General features: G+C 44.8%; 1 pseudogene; it reads right to left on the bottom strand.

Annotated features, from left to right (window-relative positions):
- Nucleotides 1-306: 306 nt before the first annotated feature.
- LOC144304571 (U1 small nuclear ribonucleoprotein C pseudogene) lies at nt 307-789 on the bottom strand (annotated as a pseudogene).
- Between the last annotated feature and the right edge of the window lie 9,673 nt (nt 790-10,462).

Raw genomic sequence — 10,462 nt, 5'->3', positions numbered from 1 at the left:
CTATCTTGCTAATAAATGTTTAATTAATGTGATATTGCTCATACAAATTTTGTTTTCCATGACTTATCTTTTTTTTTTTAACTAAAAGAGTTGACGATTTTATTTCCACATTTCACAATACAAATGAATATTGCTTTTTTTTTGGTCCCACTACCCCCCTACCAAAACCATTCTCTCTTTGATAGGAAGGGGGAGCAAATCTTCCTTGTCATGCTGTGAGAAAACACCCAGAATCACAGCACCATGATCTCCTGGTGAAGTAGAACAAGTAATAAAAAATGGAAATAAAGAGGCTCCCCTCTCTCCTTATATGTCTGGTGGAGTAATTCTCAGCCAAGTGGGCACTATCACAGTATGGGTGGGAGGTCTCATCATAGGGGGTCCAGGCATCATTGGCATGTGGCCTCCCTTAGGCAGCCTCATTTCAGGAGCAGGTCCCACTGGCATCATTCCAGGAGGAGGAGGAGGACCCATCATTGGCATCACGGGAAGGTCCCCCACATGGGATGCTGACATCATACCAGGGGAAGGAGGACCCAGGGGTTGGTGGGCAGGTGGGATCACTGCCCCCACAGGAGGAGAAGCAGCGAATGGAGTAGGAGGTGGCTTTCCTTGTTGAAATGCAGCAATTGTCCTGTTGATAAGGCTCTGAGCCTGCTTTCCCGTCCATTTCTGATAGTAGTCTTTCACATTTGCTTTGTGTTTCCTACCACTGCAGTGTGTCTTCCTCCCAGATGGAGAATCATGAGGGACGAATGTGTCACAGCAGTTACGTTAAAACTTAGACATGTTGCTCTGTAGGTCATTGGCCACTCCGTCTCGCACCAACCAAAAATGACCTCCATGTCTTTTTCAGTCCGTTTTTGCAAGGTACATTCTTCAGGAATTTATACATATTTTTAAGTTTTCAGACTTATCAACACAAAGGTGTCCATAATAACCTTTTTAAAAAATATCTGTTGCATCCATAGTTATAGTAGTCACTTTTTCCCTTATAATGGCAATTTTTGTCACTTTCTTTTTCTTTTTTTTTTTAAGATTTTCTTTATAACTAATCTTTGCACTCAACATGGGGCGTGAACTCACAACCCCAAGATCAAGAGTCACATGCTCTTCCAGCTGAACCAGTCAGGCACCACTTTTCTTTTTTTTTATTGATTAATCGCAGCAGAGGCTTGTCAGTTTCATTAAACTGTTCAGAAAATGTTTGTCTTGGTCAATACTCTCATTGTATGATTGCTTTTACCTCAATTTCTGCATCTATGTTCATGATTTCCTTTCTTCTTTTTCTAACTTTTCAAGTTCTATACTTGGGCCATTAATTTTGAGCATTTCTTCTTTTCTAATGGAAGTATCTAACGATAGATATTTCCCTCAAGCATCCATCCCTTTAGCTATACCACAAGTTTTGACACATAATTATTTTGTTATCACTCAATTCTAAATGTGATGGATTTGTCGATTTTCCCTTGTAGTTTAATTTTCACTCTGTTATATTGGGTATAAACAAATTTATAATTGTTATATTTTTCTGTTGATTCATAACTTTTATCATTGTGTGCTGACCCACTTTTTGCCTTCTTTTCTATCTTATCTGATAATTAATACAGTTATACCACATTTCTTTAGTCTTTGCCTAATATACATTTTTTCTCTTTGAATTATAATATCTATGTATCCTTATTTTGAGATGTGTCTCATATAAATAGCTAAATTTTATTATCTTTTTTATCTTTGTCTTTTAACTTAAGGATTTCATTTATTGTGATTACTGGTATATTTGGATTAATTCTACTATGTTATTTTGTGCTATTTGTCCTATCCTTTTTTGTTCTTCTTCTCCTTTTTTTTTTTTGTTCCTCCAGCTTATTTTTATTTTGATAAAATATACCCGTAAATTAGGGTTATCTTTTAAAGATTTATTTTTATTTTTTTAATAAATTTATTTTTTATTGGTGTTCAATTTACCAACATACAGAATAACACCCAGTGCTCATCCCGTCAAGTGCCCCCCTCAGTGCCTGTCACCCATTCACCCCCACCCCCTGCCCTCCTCCCCTTCCACGACCCCTAGTTCGTTTCCCAGAGTTAGGAGTCTTTATGTTCTGTCTCCCTTTCTGATATTTCCCACACATTTCTTCTCCCTTCCCTTATATTCCCTTTCACTATTATTTATATTCCCCAAATGAATGAGAACATACAATGTTTGTCCTTCTCCGATTGACTTACTTCACTGAGCATAATACCCTCCAGTTCCATCCAAGTTGAAGCAAATGGTGGGTATTTGTCGTTTCTAATGGCTGAGGAATATTCCATTGTATACATAAACCACATCTTCTTTATCCATTCATCTTTCGATGGACACCGAGGCTCCTTCCACAGTTTGGCTATTGTTCTTCTCCTTTCTTGTAAAAGATTTTAATTAATTGAGGTTTGTCTTTTGTTTCTGTTGTTCTTTGGCTTAAATTTAGGAGAATATAACTGCTCATAAGCATAGTCTCTATGTCTGTTTTTCATTGCTTGCCCTAAATATATTAGCACAAATACTTTACCATTTCAAAAGTTAATAATTTTACCTTCCTCATGAATCATATAAGAACCTTAGATTATTTTTATTCTGATCATCATCCTGTCAATATACATGCCATTGTTATCCAGTATTTTAGGTCTCTCTTTTTTTAAACTGTACAGTCTATATATTACTAATAGTTTTAGTCAAGTGATTTTTGCTTGAGCATACCCACATATTTACCACTCTATTTATGCATGATATGTTCTTACATCTCAGGCCTTCCATTTGGGTCATTTTCTTTTTCCTTGATCTCCGTGCGTTTGAACTTTTCTTTGTTGAAGCCTTTTAATAGCTTCTCTCTGAGAATGGGCTCTAACTTTACTTCTTGGGCATCATTTGTGAGGCTGGTTTGAAAGCACAGTGATCCAAGTGATTTGCTGCCTTGAAGCTGGAAAGGGTAACTATCAGATAAGGCAGACTGTTAAATAGGAAATGTTTCAGCCACATCAAGGGGCCCTGCTCCCAGGCATTATGGGGATTCTGTTATCTTTTACAGATAAAGGAAGCCAGATACGTGCATCAAACTTACCTGCAAGAATCTTAACATCCTTTAATCTGACCAAATGATGTAAAGCAATTTAATAAAAGAAATCTCACTACATTTTGGGCTGAAGACTGGAATTTTTTTTTATAATACAAGGTTGCTTTAATATTCTAATAAAACCATTTCCAAAACTTCTCCTCCTGATTCCCTCAGCCTCCATAAGAAACATCTGTGTTTTATGTGCCTGCCTGGCATCTAGTCTTTCTTTTTCTGATCACGTTACTCTAATTTTCTTTTGACAGAATATCCTTTCTTTATTCTTGCCCGTGTAATTGGAAAGGATGAGCTCCCTGATTCTAGAGATCGCCTGACTCAGGTGTGGCACATCAGGGCATTCCATGCCCTGGACCATAGGGGTGGACACTTGACCCTGGACAGGCAGAGATCATTCCTGAAGTGAGGTCATGAAACCATAGACAGTAAGGATCCTATGAGTAACATATGAGAAGCAACATATGAGAAGCCCAAGCAATCTTGGTCTTGACGTAACAGATGGAACAGGGGAAGCCTACACCATCATGTTTACCCTAAGATTCTTTAATAATGGCTCAGTTTGTCTAAAGGGCTATATTAGTCTCTTACTGCTGCTGTAACTACCACAAATTTAGTAGCTTAAAACAACATAAATTTATGTTCTTACAGTCCCGGAGATAGAGCTGAATCCTTCTGGAGGCTCTAAGACAGACTCTGTTTCCTTGCCTTTTCCAATTTCCAGAGGCTGTCTGAATTCCTTGGCTCATGGCCCTACTTAACATCTTCATCTTTGACTGTCCCACCTGCTTCTATTACAATGACCCTTGTGATTACATTGAGCCCACCTAAATAACCCAGCACAATCTCCCCATCTCAAGATTCATAATCTAATCATATACGCAAACTCCCTTTTACCTTGTAAGGTAACCTATTCATCGGTTCGGAGATAAGGAACAAGGATATCTTGGGGGGGGGGGGCGGTGCAGGCTATGGGTGGGATCCACCATGAGTTAAATGTACATTGGAGGCGAAGTGACCTCCTGACAAAAACTGAGTAGAAGAGACAGTTAATGGTCCAAGGACAATGATTTGGTGTGAATAGGAATCCCTTAAATTCAGCAGGAAATGTCTTGCTGATTTTAATTTTTAAAGAGGGAGACCTTGGATTATTTCTAAGAACTAGTATCAGAAATCTGATGAGGAGATGATAAGAAGAGAGGTTGTTTCACAACAAACTGTGAGACATTTAGAACACAAGCTGGTATGGCTTTGTAGCCACATAGCAGAGTGGCATCCACATGGGGATTTTTGGGGAAAGAGCCATGCCTTATGTCTAGATCTCATGTTATTGGATTAAGTTTGGCTCGAAAAAAGACTCTAATGATGATGGCTTCAAAGTGGTTAACTTCTGAGGGTATTTTTTTCCAGGCCATAATACATTTCAAGAACTCAAGGGAAGAGAAAGGGGTGAAAGAGACAAGGCAACCCCACTGCCAGGGCTGCAGATGCTTCTGCTCTAATGCCAGGACTGCTTGGGCATCGGGGTGCTCCCCTGGTCACTCCACAGGCATAAATGGAAGAACAATAGGCAGACAAATGGCAGGAGGAGGTGGCTTGGTGAGCGGTTTCAGACTTTGCCTGTGCTCCTGGTCCTCAGAGCTTGTGTGTGTGAGGGAACGAGGGCATGAGGGATGGTTTTGTCCTCTGGAGTAGGCTTCTGAGTGAGGCTTTTCTGTATGTCCCCAAATTGATGCTTAGATTCAATTACAGAGTCAGAAAGCAGTAAGGCCACACTCTAAAGAGAACGGACCACCATCAAGTCGCAGGCCAGGTGGTAGACGGGCCTTTCTAACACTGGTCGTGGCCTCAAGCCAGACTTCCACCCCCACGGCCTCCCCAGAGGGGCAGAAGGGCTTGGTCAGAAGTAGGATTTCGGGCCCATGGCTCCAGAGCCGCTGGAGCCTGGCAGTCAGGGAGAGGGGGCATCCCAGAGGAGTAGGGCCCCCTCCACTAGAGGGCAGCGGTGCCCTGGGGGCCGCGTCAGGTCCCTCGAGGCACAAAGGCTGGCCAAATGGAGAAGCCCACTGAAGACCTGCGCCTGGGCGGCTCGGGGCCCGCCACCCCGGGTCTGGCCTCGGGGGCTGGACACACGAGGGGGCGCTACTGCGCTGCGACCTGAGGGCGCCCACAGCCAGGCGGCGTGGAAGGTTCTAGAAGGATGGCGGGACACGTGCATCCCCCAGCATCTCGCTCTCTCGGGAGCCGCCCCGGACGTGGCTGCGAGTGCGTGGTGTGCAGGGAAGGTGCGCAGGTTGCCGCCGCCGGGACGCCCGCGGCCGGTGACATGGGGGTGATACCTTTGCACATCCGTGGTGAGCCCAGCTGAAAGGACACGGCCGTAAAGGAGTCTCTGGGGGGAACATATGCCAACTTGTAAACAGCGGTTATTTTTAGATGATAATTAAAAGCGACCTTTATAGTGCTTAAGAAAAAAAGGGGGGGGGGGATGCCTGGGTGGCTCAGTGGGTTAGCGCCGCCTTCGGCCCAGGGCGTGATCCTGGAGCCCCGGGATCGAGTCCCATGTCGGGGTCCCTGCATGGAGCCTGCTTCTCCCTCTGCTTCTCCCTCTGCTTCTCTCTCTCCCTGTGTCTCTCATGAATAAATAAATAAAATCTTAAAAAACAAAACAAAACAAAACAAAAAAACCTGGAGAGCGATGCGGCCCCTTGGGCAGTGAGGACCCCGGAGGCTTCCTGCAGCGGAAACGGCTGCCACGGGGCACAGGCGCCCGCAGCCGTGACAGCTGCATGGTTTTTGGTTTTGTTTTGTTTTGTTTTGTTTTGTTTTGTTTTGTTTTGTTTTGTTTTTTTACTCCACGGAATTAGGATTGTTCAAAAATGCTGACGATGAATTGCTGGTAAGAACAGATGATGCAGCAGAGACCTTCCGTGCCCCGGCTTGTAGGCAGGCCGCCCTACGAAACGCCCCGAGAGAGCCCTCTACCCCCCAAATGGCTTTGGAAGACCAAAGGAAGGAGGGGGCGCGCAGCCGCTGCCCATCCGGGAGCAGGTGCGCCCAAAGACCTTCCACCACATTCCTCAAGTGCTTCCACGTGGGAAGGAAGGCTCCGTGGGCCAGGGCAGGGGGGCCTCCAGGGGGGTGGGGAGTGAGGCTGGCCTGCGGGGTGGGTGGGGGATGGGGCTGGGGGCCCTATACCTGGGCCTGGTGCATCACAGCCGGAGCTGCAGCAGGAACGAGGCGGTGGGAGAGGCTGTGCCCCGCTGGCTGGAGCAGACGGTGAGCCCCCCTCCCCGCACCTGAAGGCCAGCACCCCACCTGCACTCGGCGGCTTTGTGAACTAGCTAGGGAGAACTTGAGCAGGCCTGGAGTTCCCTGGGATAACGGGGCGTCCAGGGTGCTGCTGCTAATGCTGTGATCCTATATATATATATATATATATATTTTTTTTTTTTTTTTTAAGATTTTATTTATTTATTCATGAGAGGCACACACAGAGAGAGGCAGAGACTCGGGCAGAGGGAGAAGCAGGCTCCATGCAGGGAGCCCGATGCGGGACTCAATCCCCAATCTCCAGGATCTCACCCTGGACTGAAGGCGGTGCTAAACCTCTGGGCCACCAGGGCTGCCCCCTTGACCCTACTTTTACTTGCATGCACAGCGGCCTGGGGAAATGGGTTATAGGTGGTAAGCGGCTATAAAGAACTCAGGGGCACAACTCCAACCTCGAGAAAGCAACGTCTGTGATCAGCTTAGCTTCTGTTTTTACTTCGGGGGAGCAAGTTCACAGGCTGGATCCCGGTGTACCTGTGCTTGCACCCACACTCAGCACCCCCCGCCCCCTACCCCCATCCCTATAGTCCAGTCCTGCCCCACGGACAGTAGGCATTTCCTTCTGCCACTGTGCTGCCTTCCAAAGTCAATTTAAAATGGAATAAATGGGGAACCCTGGGTGGCGCAGCGGTTTGGCACCTGCCTTTGGCCCAGGGCTCGATCCTGGAGACCCAGGATCGAATCCCACATCGGGCTCCAGGTGCATGGAGCCTGCTTCTCCCTCTGCCTGTGTCTCTGCCTCCCTCTGTGACTATCATAAATAAATAAATTTAAAAAAAAATAAAATGGAATAAATGTAAAAGAGAGAGAAAGGGGGGAAAGAAGAGAAGAAAATGAAACCCTCCGCTAAGCTCAGTTGTGAGCTTTGGAGCAAATCAGCTGAAAGGAAGGAATGGGGTGCAGTGAGGGTTACTGGCGCTCAGCGGGCTCCAATTACAGCCCAGTGGCAAATAAAACTAGTTTGGCAATCATTTTGGACTTCAGACAAAAGGACAGCATTCTTGCCTTCTCCTGTCCGGGGGCTGTGAGAGAAGCTGCAGTCCTCCAGGGAGGAGGGAGTAGAAAGGTGCCTTGTTTTAGTGTTACTGTTAGGGGTGGGGGTGGTGGGGGTGGTGCTGGCGGTGAGCAGAATGAATAGAAGGGGAAAGAAAGCCAAAGAACACTTCCTTTGTGCTTTTTGAACAGGAGAGCTTCCTATCTTCAGGCTTGGTGGACGCCACCTGGTGGGCAAACAGCCGGCTCCGCTGAGCGGGCAATTGTGGCCGCCCGCCTTGGACGTTGCCTCTTTCCTTTGCCTCACCTGCCAAATGCAGGGCTGTAAATGCTGTTTTAGTTTAGGGAGCCATCAGCGGGGTAGAGGCAGCAGCTGATCCGTGCGGGTGGGAAGTGGCCCAGGAGCGCCGTTCCTCCCCCCCCCCCCCCCCCCACGAGAGCTAGGATAGACCAAGGGACCTCAGCAGCTGCCAGGCTCCAGGCAGGAGTCTGGAACCAAAGAGGCAGAGAAGACTGGGGGGCGGCCCACAGCTCTATGTGGTTAGCAAGAAGCCGAGGGTCTGCAATCAGGGCCATCTGATAAGGCAGGCCGGATCTTTTTGGTCCTTAAGACCGAAGCCTGACATTTAGGAGGTCATGATTATTCAAGACAGTGACACCAGCGAGCAGAAACACAGTGGCGAGATTCATTCTGAGCAGGGACCACCAGTCCTCTGACCATTCGGTATTTTATTACACTGGGGGTGCCTTCTGGGCCTGGAGAAGGTTTGGGCGGACCACAGCAGTCTGCGTAGAAGGAATATTTCAGGCTATCTGAATTTTTTTAAGTTGAGATATAATTGACATAACACTATAGTAGTTTCAGATGTACCACATGATTTGGTATTTGTATATATTGCAAACAACCACCACAATAACTCTAGTTAACATCTGTTGCATAGTTACAATTTTTGTGATGAGAACTTTTAAGAGATTTCTTCTAATCTTAGCAATCTTCAATATAGGATTATTAACTATAGTCACCATACTATACCTCACTTTCCAGGACTGATTTATTTTATAACTGGAAGCCCATATCTTATGACCTCTTTTACCTATTTTTCCCACTTCCCAGCCCCTGCCAATCTGTTCTCTGTACTTATGAGCTTAGATCTTGTTTTTAAGATTCCACATATAAGTGAGATCACACAGTATTTATCTTTGTCTGACTTATTTCACTTAGCATACTGCCCTCAAGGTCCATCCATGTCATTGCAAATGGCAAGATTACTTCTTTTTATGGCTGAATAAAAATCCATTGTGTATATATGCTATGTTTATTTATTTATTTATTTATTTATTTATTTATTTATTTATTCGTGATAGACACAGAGAGAGAGAGGAGAGAAAGAGAGAGAGAGAAGCAGAGACACAGGCAGAGGGAGAAGCAGGCTCCATGCAGGGAAGCGGACGTGGGACTCGATCCCGGGACTCCAGGACCGCGCCCTGGGCCAAAGGCAGGTGCCAAACCGCTGAGCCATCCAGGGATCCCCTATGCTATGTTTTCTTTATCCATTCATCCACTCTCATGTTGTAGGTAGCTTCTGTGTCTTGGCTATTGTAAATAATACTGCAGTGAACATGGGAATGCATATACCTGTTTGAGTTAGTGTTTTCATTTTCTTTAGATAAATATCTAGAAGTTGGAATTGATGGGTCATATGGTGGTTATACTGTTAATTTTCTTGTTTTTTTGAAGAAGTTCCGTACTGTTTTCACAGTGGCTACACCAATTATATTTCCACCGACAGTGCACGAATTTTCCCTTTTCTCCATATCCTTGCCAACACTTATTATTTCTTGTCTTTTTGATATTTGCCAAGGTAACAGGTGTGATGTGATATCTCATTGTGGTTTTGGTTTGGATTTCCCTCAAGATTAGTGATGTTGAGCATCTTTTCATATACCTGTGGGCCACCTGTATGTGTTCTTTGGAAAAACATCTCTTCAGATCTTCTGCCTATTTTTAATTTTTTAATTTTTAATTTTTAGATTATTTACTTTAGCTCACACACATGAGCAGGGGGGAGGGGCAGAGGGAGAGAGAGAAGGTGAGAAGCAGACTCCCATTGATTGAGCAGGGAGCCTGACATAGGCCTGAATCTAATGACCCTGAGATCATGACATGAGCCAAAATCAAAGTCAGATGTTCAACTGACAGAGCCACCCAGGCACCCCTCATCTGCATAGTTTTAAATCTGATTGTGGTGGGGTTTTTTTGTTATTGTGTTTTATGAGTTGCTTATGTATTTTGTATATTAACTCCCTACCAAATATATGATTTACAAATGTTTTCTTCCATTTGGTAGGTTGCCTTTTCATTTTATTGATGGTTTCCTTTGCTGAGCAGAAGCTTTTTAGTTTGATACAGTTCCACTTTGCTTCTGCTTTTGTCACCTTTGCTTTTGATATCAAATCTAAAAACTCATTGCCAAGACTTATGTCAAAGAGCTTACTGCCTATATTTTTTTTAGGAGTTTTATGGTTTCAGGTATTACATTCAAACCTTTAATTCATTTTGAGTTAATTTTTGTGTATGGTGTAAGATAGTGGGCCAGTGTCATTTGAATTGAGTTTATGACGTTTACAATCAAGAGAATCCTAAAGAATATAGTTGCTCAATCCTATTGCAAAGGACTATGGAGAGTCCAGTGGGAAGAAATAAAGAGGCAGTAAGTAAAGTGGTAAGGAAGGTGATCACTCTACCCATCTTCCCATAGCCCCTTCTAAGGGACTATCCTGCCTAGAATATCCTATTGAAGGTGTGGATCTAAGCATGTTATTTCAACCTGAAACTTGGTCAAGAGCAGATGCTTGACCCCAGGATAGGCAGGATAGGTTAGGTTACATTGCCTTAACAAGTGTCACCCACAGTGTTAGTGGCTTAGAAGAATACGGTGGGTAGGATGCTTGGGGGTTCAGTGGTTGAGCGTCTGCCTTTAGCTGAGGGCATGATCCCAGGGTCCTGGCATCAAGTCCTACATCAGGCT

The sequence above is a fragment of the Canis aureus genome, chromosome 34 (genome assembly GCF_053574225.1).
Source record: "Canis aureus isolate CA01 chromosome 34, VMU_Caureus_v.1.0, whole genome shotgun sequence".
Classification (NCBI taxonomy): Eukaryota; Metazoa; Chordata; class Mammalia; order Carnivora; family Canidae; genus Canis; species Canis aureus.
Note: the sequence above shows the minus strand (reverse complement) of the source record. Positions and strands in the feature narration are given on the sequence as shown.